At 56.3% G+C, this 17,043-nt stretch overlaps 1 long non-coding RNA gene across 1 annotated transcript in view; it reads right to left on the reverse strand.

The window, feature by feature from the left end:
- LOC138393419 (uncharacterized) overlaps positions 1-920 on the reverse strand; it is a 42,648-nt gene extending 41,728 nt beyond the window's left edge. The window contains exon 1 of the long non-coding RNA XR_011235183.1: positions 712-920. This is a non-coding gene — a long non-coding RNA (uncharacterized lncRNA). The remainder of the gene's footprint in view (positions 1-711) is intronic.
- Positions 921-17,043: the final 16,123 nt, after the last annotated feature.

The following is a 17,043-nucleotide window of genomic DNA, read 5'->3' on the forward strand; positions in this document are numbered from 1 at the left end:
GGAAGCGAACTCAGACGGAGGGATCTCAGGCGCCACAAGCTCCCCGCACAGCATGCGACAGCTGAGGACGCGGTGCACCCCGCCTTTCCTTTGAACGCTGCAGCCCAAAGTCCAGCGCTCTGAGCGGCGACGCTACTTCTGACAACCAGCCACCGGGGACAATCACCGAGGGGCGAGGCCAGGGCACTAGCAGGCTTCTGCCGCGCCACCCCGTGCCAGGGGCGCTCGCTTACACGCTCGGTTTGGGGCCCGGGGCGAAGCGGAAGACCCGAGCGGGCCCAGCGCGCCCAGGGTCTGGTGCCGGCTCCTCAGTCTCCCACCTCGGACTAGCCGGGGGGGTCCGGGGACCTCCCCCGGGACTCCTCGCCCCGCCCTACTCTCCCGCGCGAGGTCACGACGCGGGGCCTCTCCGAACCCCCCGCCGAAAGGGTCCCACCAGGGAAAGCGCAGGGATGCCAGGCTGGGAGCGCCAGCAGGGGGCGCGGCGGGCCAGGACATTGGGGGGGGGGGCCGCCGGGCTGGGGGCTGCTTGCCGGCCAAGAGAGAGAAGGTCTGGAGAAGGGACAGAGGAGGACACCGGGGGGTGGGGGCCAGGTGGGGGGTGTCCCCGCAGGCGGCCAGTGAGGAGGCGGTGGAGGCTCGGAGGCTTCCTGCGGGCCGCACCTGCAGGCCCGGTGAGGGGACCGCCCCGCTCCCCGCGCGGAGTCTCACCTGCCCAGCGCCCGCTTCGTGCCCGCGTCGCCTGCGCTGCGCGGCTCGGCCGCCCCTCGCCCGCCGGGCGTAGGCTCTGCTTCAGGCGGCGGTCGGCGTCCAGCGCCGCGGCGGCCGCACCGGAGGACGACGAGTCCGAGGCAGCGCGGCGCTCAAGCTCCAAAGTGACGCGCTCGGTCCGCTTCCGCATCCAGCAGCCGACAGGGCCGGCCGCCCGCCTGCGCCGCGGTCGCCGCCTCTCACAGCTGCCACGGCCGGCGCGCGGAGCCGGGACCCCGCAGCCCGCAGCCCGCAGCCCGCAGCCCGCAGCTCCTCACAGCCCAGCGGCAGGCCACGGCTCCCGCTGCGCACCAGCGCGGGGCCCGTTACGCGCGCCCGCCAATCAGCGCTGGGCGCCCGGCCAGGCCCCGCCCCCGGCCGCCTCCCGCGGGCGCTGCCGGGAGCTCGCCCCGAGCCGCAGACGCCGGCGGGCGGCCATCTTGGAGGAGGGCACGCGAAGTCGCTCCCGGGCGCCCGCCGCAGGGCACGGCTGGGCAGTGGGTCTGGCTGTGCAGGGGTCTGCGGGCCCCCGGGGACTTGCGAGCTGACTTCGCCAGGGCGCTCAATGTCGTGAGCACACGTGGCCGCTTCGCTTCCCACTTGAGTGGGGCTTGCTCTGTTACCCAAGCTGGAGTGCAGTGGCATCTATAGCTCACTGCAACCTCAAGCTCAGGGGCAAAGCAACCCTGCCTCAGCCTCCCAAGTAGCTGGCACTACAAGTGCACACCAGCATGCCCGGCTAATTTTTAATTTTTTATAGCGATAGGGTCTCACTATGTTGCCCAGGCAGGTCTTGAACTCCTGGCCTCAAGTGATCCTCTCACCTCAGCCTCCAAAAGTGCTGAGATTACAGGCGTGAGCCACCCATCCAACCTCCTTATTTTTTTTACTGTACTAACATATACATAATATAAAGTTTACCATATTAACCATTTTTAAATGTACACTTCAATGGCATTAATTACATTCCCACTGTTGTGTGACCATCGCCCGTATCTATTTGCAAAACTTTCGATCACTTCAAACAGAAGCTGTCATGATTGAGCAATAATCCCCCCTTCCCCGCTCCCAGCTTCTGGGAAGCAGCTCCTGGTAATATCTAGTCTACTCTCTGTCTCTATGGATTTGCCTATGCTAGATATTTCAGATAAGTGGAATCATACAATAGTTATCCTTTGGTGTCTGACATCTTTCACTCAGCATCACATTTTCAAGGTTCGTCCATGTTATAGCAGGTATCAGTACTTCCTCCTTTTTGTGGTTGAATGATATTCTATTGAATGGATACACCACCTGTGGTTCATCCATCCATCAGTTGATGGACATTTGGGTTGTTTCCACTTTTTAACTATTATGAATAATGCTGCTAAAAAACATTTGTGTACAAGTATTTGAATGATGTATGTTTTCATTTTCCTTGAGTATATACCTAGGAGTGAAATTGCTGCATCATATGGTAATTTAGTGTTCAACTTTTTGAGGAACATCAGGTTTTTCCCCACAGGGATCTACCATTTTACATTCCCACTAGCAACGTACAAGGGGTCCGATTTCTCCACATCCCTGCCAATGGTTGTTATTGTAACCACCCTAATAGGATGTGAAAGAACTATTGCTTTTTGATAATATAAATCAAAGATAAATACAGTATAATATAGGTAGAATATTGCCACAGAATTGGGGTGATTAATAAATATGTACCAATATCTGTATGTTCTAGGAGGATGGACTCACACAAGTTCTGGAGGAGATGAAAGCTTTATATGAACAAAACCAGTCTGATGTGTAAGTCTGATAAGATTAATATTCTAAAACAATTTAAGAAGTAATATGCCGAAATCAGATAACCTTGCATTAGGTTTTTTAAAAATTTTCTATGAGCTCGATCATACTCTAGCTATACAAAGTAGCACAGGACTAGAGGGGTTTTTGCTGATCACTGCTCAATAAATATTTGTTGTTTGACTGATACGAGTTGAAGGGAGTTAACTTAGACCTAAAAGAAATGCCGTGCCCTAAAATAAAACATAAAAGTAAAAACCCCAATGAAGTGAAATACATTGTTTCCACTGTTTATTTTCGTTAACAGTTTCTTAAAGGGAGATCGGGCAATTTGTAAACTTCTCGGGAGCTGCAGTGGTTTCTGACAGCCTTCGTGGAGTTCACTGAGAACTAGTGCTACACAAGGTGACAGTGTAGTAGGTCCAGATAGGGCCCTAGATTTATGACTGTTTAGAGCTGACCATGGTAGTTGGCACAGGGGAGAATCTGGGCTGTAGGACAAGTCCGTAGGTTCCTGTGACTTGGTGAAGAGTAAGGCACAAAAGGGAACCAAGTACTGGGTCAAAGCTGAGATATTCATATCTCAGCCTGCAGAGAAGTCTATCTCTGTGACATGCACTTTCCTCTTTGGCCTCATTAGCTGCAATGTTTTAATACGTTATCTGGATGTAGAAGTCAAGAGCATGCAATAAGATGTGTAGGGCACACAAAGTGATAGGAGCATTTTCCAACTGTTGTGTTTAAGGCTACATACAGAAAAGTCTTTACAGGTGGAATGAGGAACTGAACCTCAACAGGTTTGCAGTAAATATAACAGAAATGTAAAGTCCCAAACTCAAATCCCCAAGCTGTTCATTGGTTCATTCAACAAATATGACTAAACAAATTTGTGCTGATAAGTGGCTCTGGTATCACAGCGGTAAACAACCCAGTCAAGATTCCTGTCCCTGTGGCCCTTACAGTCTAGTGTGAGACACAGATACCAAATACAGATGCACCAAATTGGGATTCATGCTATAAAGGAAAGCAACAAGAGTGTCAGGAGAGAGAAAAATGAATTGAAGATTTAGCTTAGGTTGAAAGATCAGGGAAGTTACATTAAAAAAAATTTTTTTCGTAATAAAATTAAAATCCAGGATTGTCGCTGGCGTGGATGAATTGAAGAAGGGCCTGGGAAAGTGGGGAAGTGTAGGCAGCTTTGTCTAATTTCAACAGTGTTAGAGCAAAAAGGAAATACTTAACCACCTGGTCTTACCTGGCTCTCCCAAACCAAATCCCTCCCCCCCAAACCCTTTTTCGGAATCTGTCCCGGTCCTCCGAGATGACGCTTGTCCCGGTAGAGGGCAGCAGAGCGCAGCTCATGAGCCTGCAGGCGCCGCCAGCCAGAGCACCCACCGCAGGTGCCCGCGGGCGGCCACTGGGCAGCGCTCCGGGCGCCGCAGACACGGCGGAAAGCGAGACACAGGGTCTCCCCTGGTCCAGAGGGAGGAGAGAGAACAACGGGCAAATCCTCAAGGCCGCAGCACTGTCCAGCGACGGGGGCAGGATGGGGAAAGGGACTTGCTGATTGTGACATATATTCATCCAGCCAGTACCCACCAGGGCTTGTGAGGGGCCGGGCACTTCTGGGGACCCCTAATGACAGGGAGGTTCCAGCAGGAGGCCGGCGTGCAGGATGAACACAGAGAGGGCCGTGTACTCTCTCCAAGGATATCAGGTGCTACGGAAAAAGGAAAATGCAGAGCAGATTGGGGGTGGGAGCAGCAGGACGGTGCGGTCGGGCTCCCCGCGAGGTCAGACTGGAGCACGCTCTAAGGAGAGGGACAGCGTGCAACTCCACGGAGTCACTGGGCCACTGCGGCATGCCCGGGTCCCACCCCCAGGCCAAGGTCAAGACCCTCTGCCCTAGAGCAAGGCCCCTGGGCAGCCCCACCTCTTGCTCCCCCCCACCCCATTCTACAAGTGACAACAGTGATGCTCAAACAGGCCAATGGGTGCTAATTAAACACAGGTCAGGATTTGAACCCAGAGCTATTCAAACCCTGAGCTCACCAGTCACCCAGCATCACGCCCCCCCACCCCCTTAGGGTCTGTGATGGTTCCTCCTGCCACTGCATGGCACAGACACTTGGATTGTTCCGTGTCCTTGGATAGCCTGCAGGGACACCATCAAGAGGGTAGCGGGGCTGTGCCTCCTCCGCCCACAGGGTGCTGTGACAGGCAGCGGGGACAGCTGGGCATCACACAGGCCCCCAAGGCCTTCCCTGGACAGGCTGCTGCCCGCGTCGCACCTTCGTTGTCTCCAGCACACAAGAGGCCAGAGAGCTGAGAGAGCTCGGAAGACGAGCTCCAGAGGGGGACGGCCAGGCTGCTGCCGGCACAGTTGGCCTCAGCGAAAAGGCAGCTTTCAATTGATTATTTGCTTTAAACTGCAACTCCAGCAGCTCAACTGAGGGACTCAAGTCTCATCTTCCAGACTCGCCTTAGCTGACGTGGTGATGTGGGCAGGAGCCAGACCGGCCGCACCCACAGACTGGCTCGCGGCAGCGAGGAGCACAGCCTGGGCTCACGGGGCTGGGGGCCTTGCCTGGACTAGCGCCGGCCCCTGGGGATTCTGGCCACGTGCAGGAAGCCACGGAGGACCAAGAGCAGGTGGCCCAGGGCCTTGTTAAGTCACAGTGCTGGCTTGTCACTCAGCTGGCTGAGCCCCAAGGTGCCTTTTAATGGGAACACTAGTGCCTGGACATTCAGCCCCTGATGTCTCACAGGACCCTGGGCAGGTGCTCCCCCCATTTTACAGGGGGGACCTGGACAGTCTGCTGACCCTAAAGAGGCTCGAGAGTGTGTGTGCGGTGAGGCTGAACTCGAACTCAGGTTCAAGGTGCAGCCTCCAGCGCTTGCCACGTGCACGAGCAGGTCAGCCAAGGAACAAACACGCATGTCACACCCTTGGGCCACCGTGAACGCAGGAGAGTAAGGGCTCTGCAGGCAGAGCTCTCGCTCCCTCCTGTGTTGAAGGAACAGTCAGGGGGCACAGCCCTGGGACTCTCTGAGGTCACAGCGTTTTGGGTGCACGCTCAGCCAGGATCACAGTGGTTTCCCTCTGGGTGGTGCCCACCAGGTCACCCGAGGCTGCGCAGATCCCACCCGGGCCTGTGGGCACCGGGGCAGGGTGGGGTCTGTCCAGCTCCTGCTCTGGGCCCCGTGCTCTGGCCTGGGCAGCTTAGGCTAGCTCCAGGCGACTGGGCCCTCACGTCCAGCCTCCTACCTCGCCCTTCCCACCCCTCCAGGTGCTGGGGCCCAGGGCCTTCTGCGACTCTGAGCAGAGGTGCCTGCCCTTGTCTGGGGCCCTCCTCTGGGGAGGAGCCTCCTAAGATCACTCAGGCTGCCCGATTACAGGGGACACACCAGGGACACGTAGGAGATACGCCCTGAGCAGCTCTCTGGAACCCACCGTCCCACCTTCTCCAGGGCATGGGGACTCCCCCCAGTGCCGTGGGAGCTGGAAAGCCCATAGCACCCTGACTGCTGGTGCAAAGAAGTCTCCCACCCCCAATGATACCCGCCATGGTCTGAGGGGGTGCTGAGCCCTGCACTGGGACCCACCAACTTTGCAGGGTCAGGGGACTCGGTAGGTTCTCCTTGGCCTTTAGGGACACAGCCCAAATGGAAGCAGAGAGTCCCATTTCAACCTCTTGCCTGGGCCCTTGGCTTCCAAAGTCCAATCAGAAGTCAAGGCCTGCTGGAGCCCGGCAATGCCCAGGGAGAGCCTGGGACAGGAGGAGAATGTTCTGGAAGCCAAACCCCTCCAGAGCCTGGCCGCACAAGACCATGGAAGCTGGCCTCGGTGGCCCCATATTGCTGCTGCCCCCTTCCCCTTTCTCCCCCTCCCCCATACCTGTCTGAAGAGCTGCTGGTGTGGGAGGACGGGCCACCTCCCCTGTCCCCGCCCGGGCCGTCACACACCACCACCTGTGACGATGAACGCAAAGTAGAGGAGGAAACAGCACAGGACACGCAGCACGCAGTCTGCAACGGGCCACCTTTTGGCATGAAAAACTAGACTTTCTAAAAGATTCCATCCCAAGGAGGTCTCTTCTGTGGTCTCTTTTCCTTCCAAGTCACCCTCCCGGCCCCGAGCAGCAGAACGCAGTGGAGCTGAAGGACAGACCACCCGGCCCAAGGCCTGGGCAACACAGCAAGAGCCCATCTCAGAAAACAAAACCAAACCCACTTTGCCTGAGCTCTTAGGTGGAGACAGCGTGGAGGAAAGGCAGGTGTGGACGTGGAAAGGCCAACCTGGGGCCACTGTCCAGGCCCGGGGAGGCCAGGGCTCCGTCTGGGTTAGCTGAGGAAGGGGGGGGGATCCCCGAACCCCGTGAATTGGGATCTGTTTTGGAGGAAAGAGTAAGAAAGGACAATCTCCAGGTCCTGGGCAGTCTGTGCAGGCTGGGGCCAGCAGTGACGCTGAGCCTCCGTTTCCAGACTGGCAGGAGCCTGGCTGCGGCGCCTCGAGCACATCACTGAACTCCTAGTCAAGTCGCTCCATCTTGCCTTGTAGCTTGGGGCACCACTGAGGGCCCCTGGAAGACTTCCTAGTTGTCAAATATTTGAAATGCTGTCAGAGAAAAGAGGAATTGGACTAATTCGGTACAGGTCAGTGGTCAGAATTAGAGGCAGGTTTGGGCTCCACATAAGAGAATCTTTGCTAATAGTCTGAATTATCTGCAGTGGGTTGTACCACCCCAGCTGTTGTGAATCTGCTCCTGGTGAGCTATCAGCATGTTTGAGAGGAAGAAAGGGCAGACTTGATGGATGATGAGGTCTACTATGACCCCAGTCTCACCATCTGTAGAATGACAGTTGAGACTAGTTAATGTGGAAAGATACACAGGTGCTTTCGCATGGTGCTACAGCGCCTTCAAGCAAAGTGTCTCGGGAAAAGCATTTGTGAGCTTATTGGGATGGGGGAGGAGCTCTTTATTTCCACAACAACAGGGTGACCGACAGAAGAGCCCTGGGCTGGGTGTCAGCAGCACAGGCTCCTCCCACTGGAGCAGCAGGACCTCACCTCTGGGCGGGAGGGCGCTGTCCTGTGTTTCCAGAGACACAGCGTGGGTGGCCCTGACAGGTCTTTGCCTTCTCCCGTTAGCTGTGAGGCCATCATCTAGTCACCAGGGTGCCCTCGGGTAGTTAGTAGCTGATGAGCCCAGTTAATGTAGCTTAAGAACCAAGTTAACGAACTGTGTGCTTCTCCCTTCTGGGAGGCACATCTTAGCAGGACACATCAAGGCACAGGCGATTTTCATGCTGATACCACAGGTGACGCGACAGCGGGACAGGTGGGGATGCTTTAGGGAGGGGGGGCTTTTTAAAATCTCTCCGTTTAATCACCCAGGCAGCCTCTCCTGCTGGGACCTGGCTGTGGACCCGGACCACCGCACCGCAGGCTGCGTCTGGAACCTTCCATCTGGCGCTGGCCTAAGCGGCTGCCCCAAGGGCGAAGGGGGTGGGGTGGGGTGGGGTGGGGGTGTTGGGGTGGCCCTCCTGGAATCTCGCCCTTCCCAGTATGGACACGGCCTCACGGTTTGGATTTTCTGCCTTTTGAGCTACCTTGGCTCACATAAAAGAAGCGTGTTTGGGATGAGAACAGCTGAGTTTTCAGAGAGGAAGGGGAGAGAGAGAAACGGAGGGATTGGGAGAGAGCAGGTGGCTAATGGAATTCGGCCAGGTACGTGGGACTCGGGCCGCCAGACTGAGCTGCTCTGTCCCTTTAAAACCGTGAAATGAGACTTTTGATGAACAAGAGCATTCGCCCCCTCAGAGCACACCTGGGCGGGATCCGTCATCCCTGTGGTCCCTGGTGGCAAGGAGAGGACATGGCGGATGGGCCCTGGGGCTCCCCACCCAACATGGCTGGCACCTAGAACCCTCCCCTCCGCCTCTGCACCTGTGCCTGCACCACCTGCTGGAGCTCCCAGGGGCGGGGCAAGGGCGGCGCCTCTATCAGAATAGCGAGGGGCCGGTGCAGGAGGCCCGTCTGCAAAGCTGCCTCCCAGGGGGAGAGGCAGAGAGCAGCCCCCCAGAAAGAGGAACAGCGTCCCACTCCCCCACTGCTGCTCCTGGAGAGCAGTCCCTAAACCCATCCGCTTCCCGACTCATTAACTGCCACGTGAGTTGTATTTAATTCGCGCAAGTTTTGAGCCTGGGGCCTCGTGAAACATATGAAGACTCAATTCTCCAAAACAAATCCAGCAAGTATGTGGTGAGTCACATACAACTCAGTTGGCGAGCAGTGTAAAAAGCGACTCTAACGCCACGTGAGTTGCATATAACTCAGGCACAGAAAACAATAAAAATGACAAATTTTTCATTAAATTAGAAAGGATCATTTTGTTTTTGAAGTTTTTATTCTATTTTCATAATAAAACACCATGGTCCCAGGAAAAAATTCTTTTCCTAGTGTGGCAATGTATTAAAGAGTTGATCCAAACAAAACAATGAAGCTACTACCAATAGAGATCGGAAGGAGAACTTGTACTAAAATGATTTCTTAAATGCACCGGTAAGTTCTATTTCCTTGCCCTTCTGGTAAGGTGGAGGGAGATGGCCCAACCTATATAATTTTATCAACCGAATCTTTGATGCAGGAGAAAAAGCACAGAGGTCAGAGGTGTGTGTTTGCCTGTGGTACACGCAGATCTTTTTCTGAAGCTCAGAGAGGAAGCCGGCGGCCTCGGCTCCGAGCTCAGTGGCCACTAGAGATCCCATTTTCCAAGTCACTACTCGGATCAAGGCCCGATTCTTCACCCCCACGAAGCTCTCACCAGCTGTATTTGAATACTCTGTGCAGCCCTTATTCATTTTATTACTGACTTTGATTTTTAAATATGTCTGTCACTCAAAGGCCTCTGAACTCAAACATTTCCAATTGAAACCGCAAAAGTGCAGACCTGTGATATTAAATCCCTCCGAGCAGCAGAAGTAGACAGATGGTTTCTGGTGCCGCAGGTCCCGGTGAGGGAACGGAGGAGACTCACGCTCTCCTGCTTCCCTACCTTTGTTAATTTCACAGCCCGGTTTAACCGGCGAGGACACAGCTCAGAGAGCGCCGAGACTGTGTGAGTCTCCTGAGCACGGCTCCCTACGGATGCTGGAGCGCGTGTTAGGATATGGGAAGGAGGATCGGGGTCCTACGGGGCATGTCATGGGCCATGACCTCCGAGGCCCTGTCCGGTGCTGAGGGCCAGCCACACGGACACACACGTGTACACTCTGCAGACATTTGGTTCGGATCTGCAGGAGGTGCAGCACAGACCGGTGGCTTAGGCAGCACACAGTCCCGCAGGCTGGGAGTCTAAGATCGAGGTGTCAGCAGGGTCGGTTTCTCCGGAGGCCCCTGTCCTTGGCTTGCGGATGGTCGTCTTCTCCCTGTGTCCCCACAAGGTCTTCCCTGTGTGTCTGTGTCCTGATCCCCTCCCGAGGACCCCAGTCAGACCTCACGCTGCATTAGGGACCACCCTAGAGACCTCTTTTTAGCTTCCACTCCTCTTTAAAGGCCCCGTCTCCAAATGCAGCCACGCTGAGGTGCTGGGTTAGGACTTTGACATAGGAATTTTGAGGGGGAAACAATTTGGCCCATAACAAGGCCCAAACGCTTATTTTTACTTCTGAAAAGCTGCCACACCTGGCTTAGTGATGTCACTCTGTAGCTTCACATGTCTCCTGGCACGTGGCCCTCACGAGTCCCTGCCGTCTGCCATGGGAGCCGCAGTTGGGGCCGGCCAGGGCGGGGCAGGCTTCCCTCAGGGTGGGGCCACCCTCCCTCCCTCCCTCCCTCCCCCCCCTCCGTCTCCCTCCACCAACACAGGGGGACACTGCCCACCCCCTGCTGCCCCAGGCTGGACATCTGTCGGGGGTGTCTTGGCCAGGCTGCCGCAGCACAGCGCCGCGGGCCGGGCGGCTCACCAACCACAGAAACTCACTTCTCACCATTGCGGAGGCCGGAAGTCCAAGACCAGGGAGCCGGCGAGCCGAGGTTGGGGTGAGGCCCCTCAAGGGTGTAGACAGCCAGCTTCTCACTGCGTCCTCACGCGGAGGAGAGGGCCAGAGAGCTGTCTGGGCCCCCTTCACAAGGGCACTAACCCCGTTCATGGGCTCCACCCCCCTGACCTCACCACGTCCCAAAGTCCCCACCTCCCAGCACCACCGCCTTGGGGGGTTGTGGCGGCAGCTTTTTGCTCCGAGCTCAGTGGCGAAGGATAATTACCCGAAACACACAGTGTTTAGAGAGAAGGGGAGAGGCCAAAGTCTGAAGGAGAAAACGCCCTCCTTAGCCAACGTCCTTCCCGCATTTATTTGCAAGGACACGTGCAAAGGGCCAGGGCCGTTTGCTAATTTAATGGCTTCCGTAGGGGTCAGCTGTTTCCGGCCGAGCTTTGCACACAGCAAGCGAGCAGCTTCGGGCGGCGTTTTCACCTGTCCCTGCTTCGCCTGCTCACGCTCCTTCCACCCTCCTCCCTGCTAGGCCCAGCCCCCACAGCGGGTAGCATTTCAACACGGGAATTTGAGGGGGACACAAACATTTAGTTGACCGTGGACGACCTCCGCTTGGCTGCTTATGTGATAAATGAGTGATACAGTGAAGCCCGGGAAGTGTGCAGCCAGCGGGGCTGTCACTACCGTGGCACCCGTGACCCGCTGGCCAAATTCCACATCTGCAGCTCTGAAACCTTGGGTTTCTCTCAAAGCCCTGGTGCGGTGAGGGGGGAGCGGGAGGGGGGAGCAGCTGCCCCCACTGCCCTTGGCCCAGGGTCCCCTCCCCACGGCCCCGGCCGCTCGCTCGGGTCCCTCCCGCGTCCGCACTGAGCCAGCAGCCACGTGTTCCGCAGGTGAGGAAGACGCTTCCACCGGGGACCCTGCTTGCACCGCCCGACCTCCTGCTGCAAATGCAGGCGCCTCTTCCTCAGAGCTCACGTCCCCTCCGGCCAGGCCAGCGGGGCCACCTCATTTGTCTTGCGCCTTCTGCCTGCTGCCCCCGCCTGGCCGTGGGCTCTCTGCCCTGGCCACGCCATCAGTCTTCATGCTGGATCTTTGTTTTCAGGTTCCCGACATCCCGCTGTCTGCTGTTTCCCTCTCCCGTAGTCTGTGATGCCACTTCTGGGATGTGCGGCCGCAGGGCTCACGCCTGCACCGAGTCCTCATTCCCTCACCCTGCGCCATCACATGGTCGCTGGAGACCCAGCGTCTCTGATGGCAATCCCACGGGTCCCCTGACCGCTGGACAGCCTCCCTGCGCCCTGAGCCCTGGGCGGCCTCGCTGGGGAGGGGCTTCCCATGCGCCACTCTAACCTGAAGGACAATCTTGCAAGGTGAGCAGCTGGGTCCCCTTTTATGACCCAGGCTCAATGACTTTGCTAGGCTGACACAGGTGCTGAGTGGCAGGGCCCAGCATTGAGGCCCCGTCTCGCTGGCTCCCGAGGCCTCCGGCGTCCCTTACACAAGGCCCGGAGCCTCCTGTCCTCCAGCCCTCAGTGAGCGGCCGTCCCCAGCTCTCCCTGTTAATGACAAGAGTCACTCCCCGTACCCCGGCCGTCCCTGAAGGCCTGCCTTCCTTCCCATCACCTCCTGTCCCTGCAGCTCCTGCCAGGGCCCCTCCCATAGTACCAGGAAGACGACAGTCGCGGCCTTGGTGCTTTACTCAGCACTGTGGTAGTAAGTTGGGCAACTGGCTTCACTTATCAGAACCTCAGTTTCCCCAGCGGTGAAATGGGCATAATGACTTCTTCACAGTGTGGTCTGAAAGACCAAAATAGATGCCCCTTTATCAACTGAGGTGGACTGGAGGGTTAAGGAAATCAAGTTACCCACCAGTCAGGGGCCAGGGCCTGGCCGGTGGCACATTTCTGAATTCCTGCGGTCACTCCCTGCCCACAGGAGCCGTCAACCCGACTGACAACCGAGACCCCCGCAGCTCTGGCTACACAGCTCTGGCGACAAGCAACTGCTGACCCCAGTCCAGTTCCAGTCCCTTATCGGGGCTGCACAGAACTGTTTTGTGTCCCGTTGTCACCTTTTGATGACATGGAGCCGAATTCCACCTCATGTCAATGCTAAAACCCTGCCCCAGGGCGAACATGGGACGCATTTTACATACATGTTTACTCACTGCGCATGAGCGTGGCTCTCCTCATAAATGCACACAGCTCCCCCAACCTGCTGAGTCTGTGTGACCCTACTGTGTGGCGGTGACCTTGTAGGCACAGAACCCACTTTGCTCCTCCTCTCTTCCAAGACAGAGCACCTGCGGCGCGCGGCGGGGACTCCCTGGTTTGCAGACCGACTACGCCAGTAGATCTCTCTATTCTGCCATCCTGTGGGCTTTTGGATGACAGTAGTTTGGAACGATTAGAGTTATTTGGGGGGGGGGGTGCCTGTTCCAGAGCCTGGCAAGCCACAGCCCGTGTCCCTGCTCTGCCTGCCCCTCCCTTCCCCTCAGCCTTGCTCCTGGACTTCCGTCGTACGTGGTGCCCCATAGTGGTGGCCACTCATGTACATGCTCTGTCCCCGAGACTGGCTCCTTCCCACCCTGCCTTCCTGCAGCAGGCTGGGCGGTCCCAGAGGAGGTGCCCAGGGGGCCGAGGGCAGCATGCAGCCCGCACACCCTGAGCTGGAGTCCAGTGCAGGCCAAGCGACTCTGGGATGGCAGTTTCGGGGATAAGGCTACACGTGGCAACTGTCCCCTCATGCAGAGGTACCTTTAGCAAGTCATTTCATTGCTTTATTCTGGTTCCTCCACACCAGGCAGTCTCCTGCCCACTGTGTTTCCCACGCAGCTTCGATAGGGAGAGAAGCTGGTCAGCGAAATCCCAGGCTCTTGGCCCACATGTCACAGAGTCAGTCAATATGTGGGTGTCATGAGGACAAGGTGGCTTCCCTGCAGACCCCACCTTGGTTCAGCCTCGCCCACCTGCCAGGGCCCTGCTGGCTGTCATTTCTCAACATAAATGCAAACCAGGCGATTGGCTGGGAGTCTCTTGGCTCAGGAAAGACCTGTCCTCAAGGGCGACCTGTCCCCACTCTCAGAACCAGGGGCAGAGCCTGGGAGCCTCCTGGGTTCCCCCTGCCCCGCCCCTGTGGGTGCTCGGTGTCCTGCAACTCTGACCCTGCGTCCCGGAGATGACAGAGTCACTGAAGCTCAGAGATGGTGGGGGTCACACATCTCATCAACACGGTGGCGCTTAGAATTTAGGGGGTCCGGTAACTGAGATGGGAAAGAAAAAACATCCTTATTTTCATAAACCTCCGACTGAAATGTAGCATTCCTTTCTGTTATGAATGGAGCCAACAACTAGAAACAAACTTTGTCACTAATTAGAAAATCCCAGATATTTTCATCACACTAATTATTGCAGATTTTTCAAAATATTGTTTATGCTCATCACTACTTTAAAAGTGCGGCAGCAATTAGATAGGAGGCCTTGTTATTTAACGCACTGAGGAGCACATGTCGCAAAATATTTTGATAACCGCGTCTCAGTGTGGTTAGTCTTCACTGTTATCCTGCAGCCACCGTGCGTGATTCATTCGGAAGCCTGAGAACGGCCCTGCGCTGCCGGCACACCCCAAAGGAGGCCCTGGCACAGGCAGAGACGGGGGAAGGGGCGGAGTTTCCGTGGCCACCTCCCACCGGACACGGGAATCCTGTGACCACGCTGCCACCTGTGTCCATCCAGCTGCTGCCAAAATCCTGCCAGCAATGGCAAGTGTGGTGGGCACCGTGGTCCCATCCCTGTCATCCCTGCCAGCAGACCCTACTCCCATGACACGGGAGGTGACAGCTTCCCAGCTGCCCAAGGCCCTGGCTTGGGTGATGGGGCCCGAGAAGTCTGCAGGGTGGGCGGGGTGGCCGCAGGGAAAGGTGCACCCCCCTAAGTGAGGAAGCAAAGCGGCGGGAGGACATAAGCCTCGTGTCCCCACGAGCACCTCGCACCTGCACCAGGGTGGCCGGGGTGAGCCGGGGCAGGGTCGGGCTAGGAGCAGTTTGCTATTCAAGCCACGGGACTGACCTGGATCCCGTCACCTGTGGATCTCTTGTGCGATGAGGCAACACACACCTCTTTCAACTCACACTCCACGGAGAAGGGACTTCCGACGCTCACAGCCGAGGATCCTCCCAGCTTCACGGCAGCCAGGACAGGTAGCTTCTGGAAAGTTCTTCAGCCAGCCTGAACCAGCTGTTCCCCGTGCTCACGCCTCAGCCCTGCGGTGACCTTCCCCCCCCCCCCGGAGCCTTTGTGTGACCTCCGGAGCCAGCGCCTTCCAGAGACTCAGCCTTTATTACGCAGGTGGGAGTCACCCACGGCCACGGCTTCCCACGCTGTCTCAGCTGCACCAAAGTCTGGTCCAGAGTCGCCCCCCTGGGTGCCCCGCCCAGTGCGGCAGCTGCCCAACGAACGCTCCTCGTGATGTCCCTGGAGCCCGAGGGACACGATCCTTTGGAACCATCATGTACTGTGTGCTATTTGCAGGCGCTCGCAGTGAGATCGGACACATACACACAGTATTGATAGCAAATCACAGAGAAATAGGGAAGGGCTCTTAGGAAGAGAATTTTCTCTTCTCTTCTTTTTTTAGATAAGTCCATGGACAGAAGAGAACGTGAGAAGAGATTTGATTTTATTTTTCTGGCTGAATATTTAAAAAAATGTGAAGTCATACTGCAGAATCAAACAGCTGGGTTGGGTTAGATATTTTATTCTGAAAAGTGTTGCAAATCCGACCCTGTCTGCTCCGGAGTCAAGAACTCGCCTCGCCCCCCTCCCCAGCACCTCGCATGGACCCTCCCCTGCCCAGTCTCTCCTCCTGGGCTGTCCCTTCAGGAGGGCTCCTTGCTGGCCCACATGCCTGGGCCTCCCGGTGGGAATGCTCCCCCTTCTGTGTCCAAACCCACCGAACCTTCGCGGCCCGGCTCAGTGCACGCCCCTGTGGTGCAGCGCCCCCGCTCTGCGCCCGCAAAGCACTTTGTCCCCTTTGTTGGCACGTGACACGTTTCTTCCCTGCCCTCGGCCTTCTCCAGGAACTACCATCACGACAAAGAGAGTTTCTCAAGAATTACTAACAGTTACCGAACGAACAAACCTGTCCCTTCGGCCAAAGCAGGAACCACACGCAGGATCCCTGGTGGATGCTACAGAGATACGCTCAGAGCTGCTTTTGCTTCTCAGATGGCAGCAGAGGCCAAACTTCGGTGCCGCAATAGTGGAGGAAGAGAATGCATACATGTGGTCTCCAGAAGCTTCCAAACACTCATCTGGGGCAGTCCTTTAGGACCCCCACCCCTGCCCCAGTCTCAGTCGAAATTACTAGCGAATCCGTCAGTATCGTGTCTCCTTGACACCCCTGTGTGGTTGCTCAAATGCAGGTGCTTTAACAAGTATTTGAGGGAACTCCGCTAGCCTCAGATGGAACCGAGAGCCCCGGTGACTGGTAAACAAGTATATAGACTTTAAATACTTTAAAAACTCTAAAAATATTTGGCCTCCTGGTTTGAGGCCCAGGCTTTGAGTGCCCAGGACTGACGCCAAGTGGGTACTGAGGAGCAGCGTGACCTTGACCAGGTCGCCACTTCAATCACCAGCTTCCCCAGTGGCTGGAAGATGCAAATGTTTAATATTTAAGGGCTTGGATGGGTGCCTGGCACATCACATAAACACGCTGCAAATGATGATGATGGTCACAAACAAGAATGACAAAAGGGTGCCGCGATGCCAGGTGGATGCATTTTAAAAGTGTGACAAGAACCTGAGCAGGGGCCCCCGAAGGCTGACACAATCACAGCCCCCATCCACTCCCGTCCCTCGTGCGCAAACCGAGACAGACTGCGGCCACCACCACACGGCATTATCTATAAAGTATCTTCTCTTTATTTAAGTTAAACAATTTTCAAGGATGGTTTCCATCTATAAAATGGACAAAGTACAAGCTCTGTACAGCAGTTCTTTTTAAAAATCAACTGGAAAAAAAATTACCAAACTATATTTTGAATTGGCAAAACATACTCACAGATACCATCATTTTAGCTTTTATGAAGACGTAAGAAAGACCACCACAGAGAAGACGACTAACGTTGTCACGCTTTGCTCGAAGGGCTCTCAGGAGAGACTTTTTAGTTTTAAAAACAGGAGTGGGAAGGTGGGACAGTCCGATGACTACCAAAGAACGCAACCACAGTAAGTCACTTTGGCACACTGCGTCATGTAAACATAGCTCGCCTCGAAGGGCCCCTCGCCAGCCCGCCCGCTCACGACGCCCCGCACCGTCCCACCCGTCCCCGGCTCGGGGACAGGATTCCGCCCCGCAGGGCATGGCCAGCACAGGGACTGACGAGACACATCTTGATGGTACAGAGGTTGCCAAGATGTCCAGGTTGGAGGGGACAGGTGTGGCAAAGGATTGATCAAAAAACCTGATTTAAAAAGATGCCAAATCTGTTTTACGCCCATGTTGTTT

Source organism: Eulemur rufifrons, chromosome 11 (genome assembly GCF_041146395.1).
Source record: "Eulemur rufifrons isolate Redbay chromosome 11, OSU_ERuf_1, whole genome shotgun sequence".
In the NCBI taxonomy this organism is placed as follows: Eukaryota; Metazoa; Chordata; class Mammalia; order Primates; family Lemuridae; genus Eulemur; species Eulemur rufifrons.